This window comes from Falco biarmicus, chromosome 2 (genome assembly GCF_023638135.1).
Source record: "Falco biarmicus isolate bFalBia1 chromosome 2, bFalBia1.pri, whole genome shotgun sequence".
Lineage (NCBI taxonomy): Eukaryota > Metazoa > Chordata > Aves > Falconiformes > Falconidae > Falco > Falco biarmicus.
The window spans coordinates 90058103-90071724 of NC_079289.1; positions in this window are offsets into that span (position 1 = coordinate 90058103).

Below are 13622 nucleotides of genomic sequence, written 5' to 3' on the forward strand. Positions count from 1 at the left end.
CCAGCCCAGAGCCTTCTCGGTGTCCCTGGGCAGGTGAGGTAGTGCTTGCTCGTCACTGAAACAGAAGTTGCTGTTGTGTGAGGCTGGGGTTCCATAGCTGTGAGGCCACAGAAAAATCAAATAACGTGATCTGAAACCTCAGTCTCAACTTTCTTCTCTGATATATTTTATCCACTGCTTCTTCAGACTCCAGCCCTACAGTTCAGCAGTAAATCAACCATTTCCTCACAGCACCACATGGTATTTTGATGAGGAAAATCTTATTAGGTTAGCAAGCACCAAAGAAGAGGGAGCATTATGATCTTTTTTGCACAACTTCTCTGACTTTTCCCAGTCTCTTGTTTTAAGCAGTTAGGTGTTCAATTTGCACCTCCAGCAGCCACAGTGTCAGTAATTCCTAATTTAAATGATTTAGCTGAGTTTCCAACCAAAATATTATTTTTTTTCTTTTTTTTTCCCTCAGGGTGTAGAGCTCTGCTACAGCTGCTTCCCTTTGACAGTTTTACAGTAATAAAAAATAAAATAAGAAAACCCTCACTTTTGCTTTTAAACACAAATCTTTTGTGACAGATTAGACATGGAGGGATAACCTCCCTGGCCGGAGGAGTCAGGTATTTATCTGCAGGAGTGAACAGCAATATTCAGCAGAGACATGATACCAGCAGCTTGATCCTGGTCATGTGAATAACCTTAAAACCTTTAAAACCCAGGGAAATGCTAAAGAGATGCTCAAAGGGAATTTGAACAGAAGTGACAAGGCTTACCCATCAGTAAAGTTTCTGCACCAAAATCCTCACCTCCGCTACATAGCCCTTGCAGTCCCCACCACTTCCAAGCACCCGCACTCAGCTGAGGCAGCACAACACGGTACCAGCAGCCAGCCCATGGCTGCCCCATGCCCTGCAGGTGACTCAGATCACTAAAATACAACTCTTGGGGGCTTCCAAGCCCAAGAATATAATGAACCCAAAAGCTACTGTATGGTGAGGAAGAGCCAGATGCAAAGAGGTAAGTTACCACTCTCATGAAAAGTCATGTACATAAAGATCTGCAGTGTTCCTAGATATTTCTATCAGGTTTGAATGGGCTTGAAGAGATGCTAACCTTGATGGACATCAATGCAGTGCATGGCTTCCCACCAGACCCTGCTCTAAGTATTGATCTGTAAAGCATTTTTAGAGCAAGTGTAAAACATACGGACATTTTTGTGTTTATAGTAAAGCAGCACACTGCTGCTTGCATTTAAAGTAGGAGGAGACAGGGGAGCACATTTTAGATGTTCCATTGGATCATGAACTTTCCAGGGAAAGCCAGACTGCTTCTTCAGGAGAGTGCAGATCCCATGGGATGGCTATGGGACAGGCATTCCCCGGTGCATCAGGTACATTGAACCCCATGCCGCAGGGAAATCCCAAATAATTAGGTCTGAAGGCACACACAAAAGGTAGCCTGATGGCAACATGGTAATTCAGTCACCATGCAAGTGCCAGGAGAACAGGGATGTTTTTCCCTGCTCCTTTCTGGTAGAAAGCAGGTCTTCAACACTGGACGTGTGGCAAGGCCACCACACTGCCCCATGCAGAAGACCTCACAGGCAGGATTTAAAACTCACCTGGCTCTGCCATTTCCCCAGTGACCATCTCCCAGCAGCTGGGCACCGAGGCGGCTGTGGCTGCAGGCATCACCCTGCCAAGGCTGTTCACTTGATTCTCCTGAAGGCTCTCAGACTCCCCTCACCCTGTCTGTGAAACTCCCGGCCATCTCCATCCACAGCTTCTTTGTGAAGCTGCTGTGACTAACTCACATTCTCTTTCCTGATTAATTATTTTGGAATGAGTAACAAATCATTAAAAACCAGGCCTTTTATTGATAATTTGCAAATGGGAGCAATGGTTCGATTCTTGGAATTGATCATTTGTTACAGCCACTTCCTCACGACTACACAAAACACGGCATTTGTTGCTTGAATCATGTAGGTTAAAGCTGCATCTGGGAAGAAAATATGCCTCCCTGTGGCATGCTGCAAAGGCATCTTGTCTTTTCAAAACAGGTGCAGGAGGAAAGGAAAAGAAGCGATATGATGCCTAAAAATGATATGTTCATGCTCCTGTGGAGCACAGAAAGGTCTTCCTTTATTAGCTGCAAGAGAAAAGGTTATGGTGCAAGATAGCATGGAGATTCAAACCTTACAGGCATGGACTGGAATTTGTTGAATCTCCCAAGTTAATACACAAACAGCCAGGCCAAAGTAAAAAGACCTACAGAGCTAAAATAATTTCTGGCTTAATAAAAGCTGATTTACTAAAGCTGGGAACTGAAAATCCACCCTGCTCATCCTTCTGTCCTGCTGAAAGAACCACAGAGGCCCTGCCTGTGTCCACACATGTTTCCAGGACCCCTCCAGGTGTGAAAGCCTCTCCAGCCCTCCCCACTGCTTTTGCCAAGGTGCACCATGAGGCTGCCTGACTCGGAGAAGCCCAGAGCGTGGAAGGGTTTAATATGACAAGCCAACAGACAATACAGTCAGGCTACCCTTTCCTGTGGCCCAGACCTCTGACAGAGTATCTGACCGAGCAATGGAGTAAGAAAGTGTGGAAGAAAAAGTTAGGGGAAACAAGCAGGGCAGCTGGTTGTGAAGAAGTCTGAGAGGCTCTGAAAGATTGCAGCGAATGTGACATTTCCAACACATATTACCTTTGTAATGTAAGGAGGTCGAAGTGTTTTCATAAATTCTCTGCCCTGCACAGTCCCTTACGCTGTGGTGATGGCAGCATCCCACTCGGGGCCATTGCACCTCCCTGCATCTTCCTTACCACTTACAGCCTGCTGCTGCCACGTCCCTGCACTGGAAGAGGCTGCACTGATGCTTGCCCTTAATTCCCTTCAGTTTACACTTTTATGTATTCCCAATTTCTGTCTTAATTCCTCTTTGGATGTTTTAACACTGCAAACCATCTACCCTTCACCCAGCATGTCCCCCTGTAACCCACTAGCAGAGGAAAATTTCCTCCACGATCCCAGTTCTAGTGGGGTGGCAAATGGTGCTAAACATGAACAAGACTAAGCAATGCCATGCAATTCAAAGCAATAGCTTTGAACATTACATTTTCTTTCTGTGCTTAGAAACAGAATTTCTCTTTTTTGGCAAAGAAAAGCCATCACCCTCCATGCTTTGCATAGCCAAAATTAATGCAGCAGGGACCATGTGCTAAAACACTCTAACCAGGCAAGCAATCTTAGAGAAGTAAAATTTGAACATTTTACCCTTCATAAGCAAAATGCCACCACAGTTCTTTCAGATGTTGGAATGATTTAGAAACTGATGTAGACTAATCCAAAAGTAACTCTAAATAGATGGCTCACTTAACAGCTATATTCTGTGTTGAAGGCCCTGCTAAATCTAAAATAGGGTTTACTTTATTACAGTAATGACAACAAAACCAGCAACTTGAGCCTGCATTTGGTGTTTAAATGCACTAACGCTATAAAAATAATACACTGTAAGGTGGTCCTACACCATGCAGACTGTGCCTTAAAGAGACGAGAAAAAAGGAATAGTTAGGCAAAGAAAGAGCACTGTTATTGTACAGCTGAGGAACAGAAGCACATTGCTTGGCTGTCTTTCTCATAATACCATAGGAAGGATGAGCCTAACCACACCTAACAGGGTCTGGTTGTCCCAGACAATATTTTCTCACTACACTGCCATCTTTCTTCAGGGATGTAAATGGCTTATTGCAAAAGTAGATTTTCATTAGCACCAACTTCGTTATCAGAAACCCAGGTGCTCATGGCTGAGTCATACATTAAAGTGAATAACCCCTCTTCTTCTGCCACAGATGGCTGTTATGGACAGCTGTAGTTATAGGCACTCTAGCACCACAATATAAGAAAGAAATTTATTTTAGTAAATAAAAAATTAAAAAAAACCAAACCAACAACCAAAAAAACCCACTAAGACTTCAGGACCTGAATAGAACATTAAGGAAAGATCATCATTAGCTCTATGTGTTCGGATATTGTCAGGTGACAGGTATGCGAATCTGTACAATAAAGCTGCAAAAAGCACAAAATTAAAATTATCAGTAATATCCCTGCTATACAAACAGAAATATAATAACCCAGGGCACACCTGGGTTCAAAATCCATCTGAGTCCAGGTGACTAGTCAGAAGTACACACTGTGTAAAGACGTTGTTGTATGTTTCATTTGTTCCTCGGTGTTTTCCGTTTGCTGAGGAGCTTCCTTTCATTGATATGGACAGAGCTCTCACTGCATGCTCAATTTAATCAAGAAAAATCCTTATGGTAACAAACTATAGCAGGACAAATCTTTCTTTGTGCCAGCTGCTTTGTTACATAGCCCTGTGCTAATGTTTCTAGCACTTACGTATTTTATTGGAATATTTAATTGGAAATGTAACACTGGATGCAGGGATTACAAATAAAGTAATGGCACATTAATTCTATTTATTATTTTTTTTGCCTAAGTTGCATCTGGACTTCTAAATGATAATCTAACTAAATTGAGAGGGTGACTAGAAAATGTGCATCACTGGAGTTTTACGAGCAGCTGTTAAGGAAAGGAGTGATGGCTGGGCACTAAGAATAAAACAGTGAAAGAGCAGACCTGGTGCTACAGTTCTGTGTTTCTATAAACCACCATAAAGGTGAAAGCAACCGCATCTCTGCAGCTCCCCATGAACTAACAGAGAAATACATACACTCAGACCCAACTTTGTGTGTGGACAGAGTTTTTCTGCCTGGAAAATGTATCTGCCTGAAATTTCCTACTCTCTGAGGCCCATCCATACAGACCCCACTGATAGCTGTTGTTCTTCTGAGGACTGAGGGCCAAACCATGGCTGACATCAAAGTCAGTGTCAAGACTGTTGTTTTTCTTTGGTGCCACATTTTCCTCCTGTTCTGCTTTTGCCCTCAATGTGCTTGTAAGCTGCAGCTGTATCTAGTGTTGATGTCTCACAGTCTACTGACAGTGGGTGGGCACAGTAATGGTCTCTTCCCATTTTTACCCAACCCTTACTTTCTCACACTAGCTAGCTACTTCATTTGTGAAATAAAATTAGTGGCCCAGGTGCAATCTATTCTAAGTCTTACCCAGACAGTTGGTTTTGGCAGCTTTTAACCTTGAGTGTCAGTGGTCCTGCTAACCAGGTTTCAGTTTTCAGTCCTCACCAGGAGAAGCCGAGCCACTGTTGCCTTGTTATACATATACATTGCTTCTACGTTCATTGGTGGCTAGAGACACCAGTCAGGCAAAAAGGCAGTTCTTCATCTCAGAGAGAATACAGCTATGGATTCAGCAAAAAACCACAAGTAATAGATGAAACAAATGTGGGGAGGACAAAGACAAAGCAAGACGACAGCAGAATTCATGATTTCTTCCATTTTCCAAGCAGCTCTGAGAGCTGGCTGTGACTTTGCAGCACTCATCACACTGCAAGCAGTGACTTCAGGGGCACCATTTGTGTTTAAAATACTATTCATATGAGAAGGGGTGTCATATTCTTGTCCTAACTTTCCCAGCCAAGCTACCTTTTGCAGCAGACATCTATGCTTTCATGAAATTGCTTTTCCTCTTTTACTGATGATATCTGTACATAAATATCACAAAAGTTTGCTACTCTAGTGAGACCACTTTCTGCAATTTAAAGAGCTGAGAAGCACATTACATCGTTAGTCAAAAGGGCAGGAGTAAAAAGGTTTGAGATTTCTAACTTAATTTGAGGTATTCTGTGCTTGTGTTGTGCAATAATGTGAAAAGTGTGGGCGGACACTGGTCTTATAGTGCACAAACCTCTTCAGGCCCTCTTCCCAACAACACAGCAATAATTCACTTACTGTACAAGCTACCATGCAGAGAATGACATTATATTCTAAAGCTGTGGAAGAAAAACAAAACATAGTTAATAACAAAACATGTTTTCTTCTGTGTGTGTCAAGGCTTGAAGGCCAATTGATTTTTCAGAGAAGTCAGAAGTAATATGTATCTCTTCAGCATTTTGATATCCAGGACCACTGATACTTCTTCTTTTTTAACTGTGGCAAACAGGCTGCTTTCAGGGTTTACAAGACATTTTTCTCCTGTTGCAAGTCAGGTTGCTTCATTATTTGTAATGGGAAAAAAATGATTTCTGGGGAAGTTGGACAACTGGAGAAAGATCAGATGGCAGAATTTCTCTTAAGTACAACATAAAAAACAATCTAAGCATGCACATTTACAGAAGGCTGGATTTTTAGATTAACACGCACATTTGGAGAGGAACGTAGTGATCTTGTAGTAGGAGGGTAGAGCAGCTCCTTGCAAGGTAATGCAGATGAAGTAGAGACAAAAACTTCATACCAAAGCTTCTCCACTTCAGATTTAATTTGGATTCCCTATGGTACCTGGGTCTTTCTTTTTACTATATACTCCAATGCTTGGGCCAAAGCCATGGTATCTGGGTCTTTGCTAGGATAAAGCTAATGCAGATTTTCAGGCTAGAATCCCCTGCATAAGCAATTTGCTGTCTGCCTTTGCAGGCTACTGCCATTTCAGATCAGACTGTCAGAAGGCAGTGTGTGTGAATTTTAATTGTAGCTAAATCAGAAAATCACCTACTTGCTCTTTCATTTGTCAAGTGCACTGGACGCGTGCACTCCAGATTTCAGTGCCTTCCAAAAGGGTGCAAATTCAAGGTTATACTTTGGATTAGCCATTTGTTCTTTAAAATCTTTCCTCTTTTCCAGCTAGGTGGCATGCCAGGTCCCATAAACCTCTTAATATTCTAGCTTTACCACACAGCTTTTACAAACAAGGTCATAGAGAACAGACGAAAAACATATAATTAATAATTATCAAGACCTACTGCTGTGTGGCCTGCAAGTCCCCGCTCAGAAATTAGAACCAAATTATTCCAGGCATTTAAAAAGGTAGTTAAAATATCCAGCATACTTAAATTAACTCCTCTGAGAGAGTACACCAGCTCCATTAGCTCCCTGCAAGTATTTTGCTCCATGCTAACACGTGCCACATGCCTCAAATCACAGAAGCTGGGTTCCTTCCCATCACACCTGCCTCACTCCCCACATGACCTGAAACATCTTTCTGGTTCCCCGTGACTTGTCTCCTTCTCTCCTTCACCATCCCCCTCACATCCCTGCCCCCCATGTTAATGCCAGCTGATCTGGAACAAATGCATAGATTATCAGGCAAAGCAAGTCAAAAAGGAAGAAGGTTTCAGGAAAATAGCTGTAGTAGTATGTAGTAATATGTAGTGCATTCCTAGTCCTTTTATGAGCCCTCCAGGTTTGTTTCAGTCACTGGTAGAATGAGAGGGAACTACCAAGCAATGTAAACCTTTATCTAGGGTATTTCTGAGCAACTTGAACAGTATACGGTGGCATTCCTTATCAGACTCTGAAAGTTAGCCAGTGAATTGTTAAGGATGCATAGATTTTAAGACTAGAAGGCACCAGTAGGTCTCAAAATCCTGGACACGGAATTTGCTCTGCGTTCCCTTAGGAAATCCAATAGTTTATTATTTTTTAAGGAATTATTTTCTAGGTAAAAGTGTTTATACAACGATTTAAGACTTGTTAATTTACCATTGATTTACAGAAAGATATTTACTTTTGGTTTAGAAACTTGAAAAATTGAGTATATATCCCCACAAGGCACATCTGCAAGGGGTGGACCAACATCCTCCTAAAGAAGCTCTCCCTGAGAAGAACTGTCCTCTTCATGAAAATGAGCTCCCATGCCTCAGATTTTGTATATTCTCTCATCAAACGTCACGCTTGTCCTTTGCCCAAAGACAAGGTCTGCAGTTAGTCAAATAGTACTTCAAAGGCATCTACTTCCTCCTAGTAAAATAATAAATTAGTGAATCTTAAATTGTGATATAAGCACCTTCACCTAGAGAATAATTACTTATGTTCTTCTGATAAATAATAAAAGGGAATTCAGAGTAAGAACATTTATTCCATAAATAAAAAGTAAGATTGTATCCAAACATCTGTCACCAAACTTAATGTTTCTGCAACCCAAATCCATTTCTTAATTGTCTCCTTTCTGCCTGGAATGCAACTGTTTAAGTAATTTCTGAAGCAGCATCTCTGTCATTGACAGACATCTGTGCAGGATCAGTGATGTGCAGAAAATATTCTATTTATAGAGAGGCAATCATCCCTTTCTCTTCTTCTCTCCTCCCACCCACAGCTCTTTGCAGTGATATCAAGGGAGTCCCAATCCTGGTATTAATTCCTTTTCAGCTGAAATGCACCCATAAACTTTAGTCAAGAACAAGTGAATAAAGGAAAGTGAAGCTCATTTATTTTTTTTATGCTGAAAAATATTTTTAGATGCCAACCATGGAGTTTTTCTAATGTTAGAAAAGAGCAGGATTTGCTGAAATAGAAAGAACAGAAAAATAACATTTAACAAACCATATAGCATTTATTGTCTATCATAGCAGTCTGTAGGTAAAGGCCCAAGGTAAAATATGTAACTTTGAAGATGAAACAAAACCAGGTGGCAATTATTACAAAAACTTTGTATTTTCTTTGCGAAAATATTTTATTGAAATTTAGCCTCTACCTAAAACGACCTTGCTGAAAAAGTGCTTATAATTCTTTCCTCAGAAAGAATGCTCAGGCTTTTAAAAGAAAAAAAATATATCTTTAAGTTTCATAGATGAAAAGCATTTTGTGAAAAGACCAGTTCTACTTAATTATCTATGTCTTTCTATGGAGCTAGGATGCTCCCATTCCACCACAATCACACTGCATCATAATCTTATCACACAGCAGCTCTGGTGTTCCAGCCCCAGTATAGCTGGATTAGATTGAGTACTTCTCAGGAAAAGGAATAGGAAAACTCTTAAGAAACTTTGTAATGACACATATACCGACTATAGTATTATTTAAGAGTAAAACATTTCAAAGTGTACTTTATTTTTGTTTGAGGGACTAGTCAAATATTAAAGATCATATATTGTTTACTTATGAAGAAAATGTGTTATTACTTTAAAATGGAACACACACAGCAGGGCAGAAAACTTTGTCATGACATACTTTATCACCCACTCTCACCTACAGAAGAATGAGTAGTGAATTTAGAAGCATTATAGCTAGTAATTGTTCTGTCTCCAAGAAATCTGTGCTCAACAACAGGTTTTACATCGGGAATGTTTAAGCGAAAAAAACTCCTATAAAATGTCTTTAACACCAAACAGATGACTGCACACATCCAATGTGAAGTGAATTGGGTTTATGATTATCGTTGTCTTCAGAACAGTATTTTTTGCTCAGCTCTCTGCATTGGCTGGAATTAGAAAATTCCATATTCTGGCTTTTACGTCTCTGGTCACAATAGCAAAGGCACTTAGGCTGACTTGGTGGAAACCAGGGTAACTTGCTACATAGCACAGGGGTTCTCATGGCTTTCCTGTGCCTTTGGAAAGGACGTTGCATAAAACTAGCTAATTGTTCCGTGGTTCAACAATTTAACTTATATCTGTGTTGTTATTGTGTGCAATTTTTCATATGTACAGTCTGCACTGCCACAACTTCCGTTAGAAATATTTCTAAATTATATGAGAAATTTGTAATGATCAAGAGGTATAATTGTTATTTATAAACACCTATTCCACAAAATACCTTAGTTAAGTTCATATCAAGGTTAGTGTTAGCAGTATGTGTAATACAGTCTGCTAACTGGAATGACTATTCTCTATAATTAGCTGAAGACCTTTCTGCGGCAAAGGTAAGGTGATCTCTTGGGTTTTCCTTGCCTAAGAAAGATATCGCAAAATTTAAAAATACTTTCCATGGGACCAGCTTGCCATTCAAGCTACACTAAAAGACAGTACTTCAACCAACTATTCTGTAGACATCTTTCTTGTTTTTGCCAAATGTTTTTGCATCTCATGCACAGTCAGGCTTCATTCTACTAGTGCTTCTGATGAGCAAAACTTTTGAACTAGGCTTGCGTTGCTAATTCCACCAAGACCTTACACAAACCACAAAAGAGAGTGATTCAGTTTTGCAATCCTGATAAGCCACCCAGCAGACTGATCTGCTTTCCCCCAAGCTAAAATATACAAGACCTCCATGTGACTTCCTGGATGTAAAAGAGGCTGACTACTAAACAGTTTCAGCACAGCTTTGCAAAGTCTAAAGAGAAACCCGAAGTGCACTGTTCACAACTACTACTGCCCATGGGAGAGGCAGATGGAGAGCCTGACCAGACGCCTACTAATTTAGAAGCCCACATGGCAGAGCACATCACAAAGACAGCCCTGATTCCAAAGTAGCACTGCCCCAGCAGAAAGAATGCCAGAAAAACATCTAGAAGAGAACAGCTTGAGGCTAAACTCTTTGTTAATTTGCTTCCCTACCTCAATCCTTCCCTTTTATTGAAGGCTTTTATAACCACTGTGTTTGTCAATGCCAGATGCAGATAAAATGCAAGGCAGTCAGGATGGAGATCAGTGGAAAACTGGCCAAGGGTTGCTCCCTGGATTCAGTCAAGTCCTTGCGTCTTGGAACATGACAGCTTAAATTTTTTAAAGCAGTTAAGTAATACTGAGACTGCATTTGCGTCTCCGGCAGCAGCCAGTAACTCTGCCTTCTGCCCTGGCCAGGAAGGCTCATCTTTCCGGCAGGGAACGGAGATAACATCATTAACATCATTTAAATGAGCTCTGTGAAGATTGCTCCACAGCAGCTCAGGGAAGTGCCACACCACTTCTGAAGACAACCCCACCTGCTCGTGATGAAGGACAAAAAGTCCAGTTTAATGCATTGTCAGTGTGTGTGGCTCTCTCAGGGCTTCACGCCTTTCCTCCTAAATGATGAGGCCACTGGTGTGTTTGAAAGCTAAGGGACAGATAAATGAATTTGCTGTCACCCTTTTTTTTTAAGTTTGTGTCAATTTTACTTTATTTTGTCAACAACCCCAAGGAGTTTACTAGCTGACCTTCCTTAGAAGTGTTGTTACATGTCTGGAAATAAATTGCTAGAGTTATCTGTTGTCTTTTTTTTGTTAGATATCTATTGAGGGTTTTTTTGTTGTTTCTTTTTTATTATTATTATTCTTGTAACACTTTGAAATGTGGGAGCTGGAGGGAGATAAGTGATACAGGTTTGCTGGACTGGCACAAACGTAACAGGGTCACAATTTATGACTCAGCTCATTCATGGCAGATTGTATGCTCTTGAGATGCTCGATGATTTATAGCTGATGCAAATTGTGATACTTACTGTGCCATTAGCAAAGGCATTATCTCTGTTGTGAGAACTTAGGATCAATATATGTCAGCAGAGACAGAAACAGTATTGTGAGCTTGCTGATACAAATGGGTTTGTGGAGAAGCATTCTAGGATGCCATTTGACACAGCCCTTTGAGAATTTTGAGAATAACAATTTTATTAACAAAAATCCTGAAGTCGGGTAGCTATGTCTTTTGCAATTGTTAAGTATGTAATGATGGCCAGAGTGCATTAGCACCCTCCCTCAAAAAATAATTTTGCAAGTTGCAACAAATCTGTTTACTTAAAAAACTAGCCTGTGATCTGATGCTGGCAGCCATTTTCTAAATAATAACTAAGAATATGCTGAGATACTGTTTGTGATTGTGAAAATAAGTTCCCAGAATTAATTAATTTTACTCTGCAATTAAAGAAAATGCATTTTGTGGAGAAGTTCAGTACTAATTGGAGCCTTCCACCAAAGAAGAGGATCAGCACCATACATTCAGGTCACTGAGCACAGACTGGGTCCCACAGTGGATAGACAAATGTCCAATCTAAAGCTATGGTAAGCAAGCCACTGAGTACAGTCAGCTCACAATAAATAGCCACACAAACTATTTATTCCAGAGTCAGTTTAAAAATCATTGCTTTTTAGCTGACAACTCCAAAGATTAACTTCAGAAATAAACCATCTTTTACGGTTGCTCACCTTGCTGTTCTTTCAGGAAGGACTATTTGTACAACAGCACAGCTGAAAACACCACCTGCCCTTTCTCGAATGTATTGGTTAGTCTAGAGCTGACCTTCTCTCAAAGCTCTGGAGCATTCGATATGGCATTTTGGTCCAGCTCACCCTGGAAACAGTTTATCAATCATAAAATGCTGATCTCGCTAATGAAGGGTGCTCAGATTGCTCACTTGTAACTTTACATGCACAGCATTCACAAGCATGTAACTATTTAGGATTCTCCATAAGGCTCTTAATAGCACCACAGTCATTGTGTTTGGCCCCTGCAACAGTTGCTTCCTAGGTTGGGGACTCCACACCTCCCTGAGAATTTGTGCCAATGTTTGGCCTCCCTAAAAGAGAAGAATTTTTTCGTACTATTTATTTACAATTTTCATTATAGCTATTTCTTTCTGTTACCTTCCAGCACTGCAGCCCCTCTGAGAGTGTTATCTCTGTTATCTCTACACTCTCCCAGTTAGATAGTTGTAGACAGCAGTAAGTTTTCCCCTTCACCTTGTCTCCTCCAGTCTGAAAAAAACCTGGTTCCCACAGCCTTGCCTTTATGTCATGTGCTCTGTCCCCATGACCATATTGGCAACTGGAGCTGGACTTGCTCCAGAAAGTCTGTATATTCCTTGTAGTGGGGAGCCCAAAACCAGGTGCAGAACTCTCAGAACAGCTTCACAAGTGCCAGACAGAGGGGAATAGTCACTTCCCTGAACCTGCTGGCTATGTTTTTACTAAAGCAGTGCAAGATGTGATTGGCCGCCTTTGCCACAAGAACACACTACTCACCATTATTCAGCTTGCATCCATCCCCAAGATCCCTAGCTCCTTTTCTGCAAGGGAACTTGCTGATCACTCAGTCCCTGGCCCATACAGCTGCAGGAATTCTCCTTCCCCAGGCGCAAGCTTTTGCACTTCCCTTTGTTGAGCTTTATAAGGGTCCTATCAATGTCTTGCTCCAATCTAGCAAGATCTCCCTCAACCCAACTTGGTGTCAACTGTGAATTTTCTGAGACTGCACACCGTCCCATTATCCAGGTGATTAAAAAAGACATTAAAGAGTCCTGTCCCAAGTATCAGTCCCTGAAGACCATCTCTAGTGACCACCAATTAGATGCACATTGTACTATTCATTGCAATCCTTTAAGACCAGTAGTCAGACAATTTTCCATTCACCTTATTGCTTATTGTCCACCTAGGCAAACCTTATCCCACCAATTTGGCTATCAGGGTATTATGGGAAATCACACCAAAGGCTTTGCTAGAGTCAAAATATACAACATCCATTAGTCTCTCATTAAGAATTATCTATCTTATCACAGAAGGCCATCAGTTTTGTCAGGGACATGGAGCTGGTAACTCCATGCTGGCTGTTTCCAATCATCTTTTTGAAATTCAAGGACCTGGACAGGGCTTCCAAGAGGCCATGCTCCATAAACTTTGTCATGCCCTTCCAAAGCTGCTATAGAGCAGCCACATGGTGATGTTGGTCAACTCCCTTGGTGCTCCTAGAGATATCCTATCTGGTCCATCTGGCTTGTATATGTCCAACTTTCTTAAGTGCTCCCTTATTCTGTCCTCCTCTCTTCTGGGTATTGTTGCAGTCCCTCCGACTCTGCAACCAGGTTCAA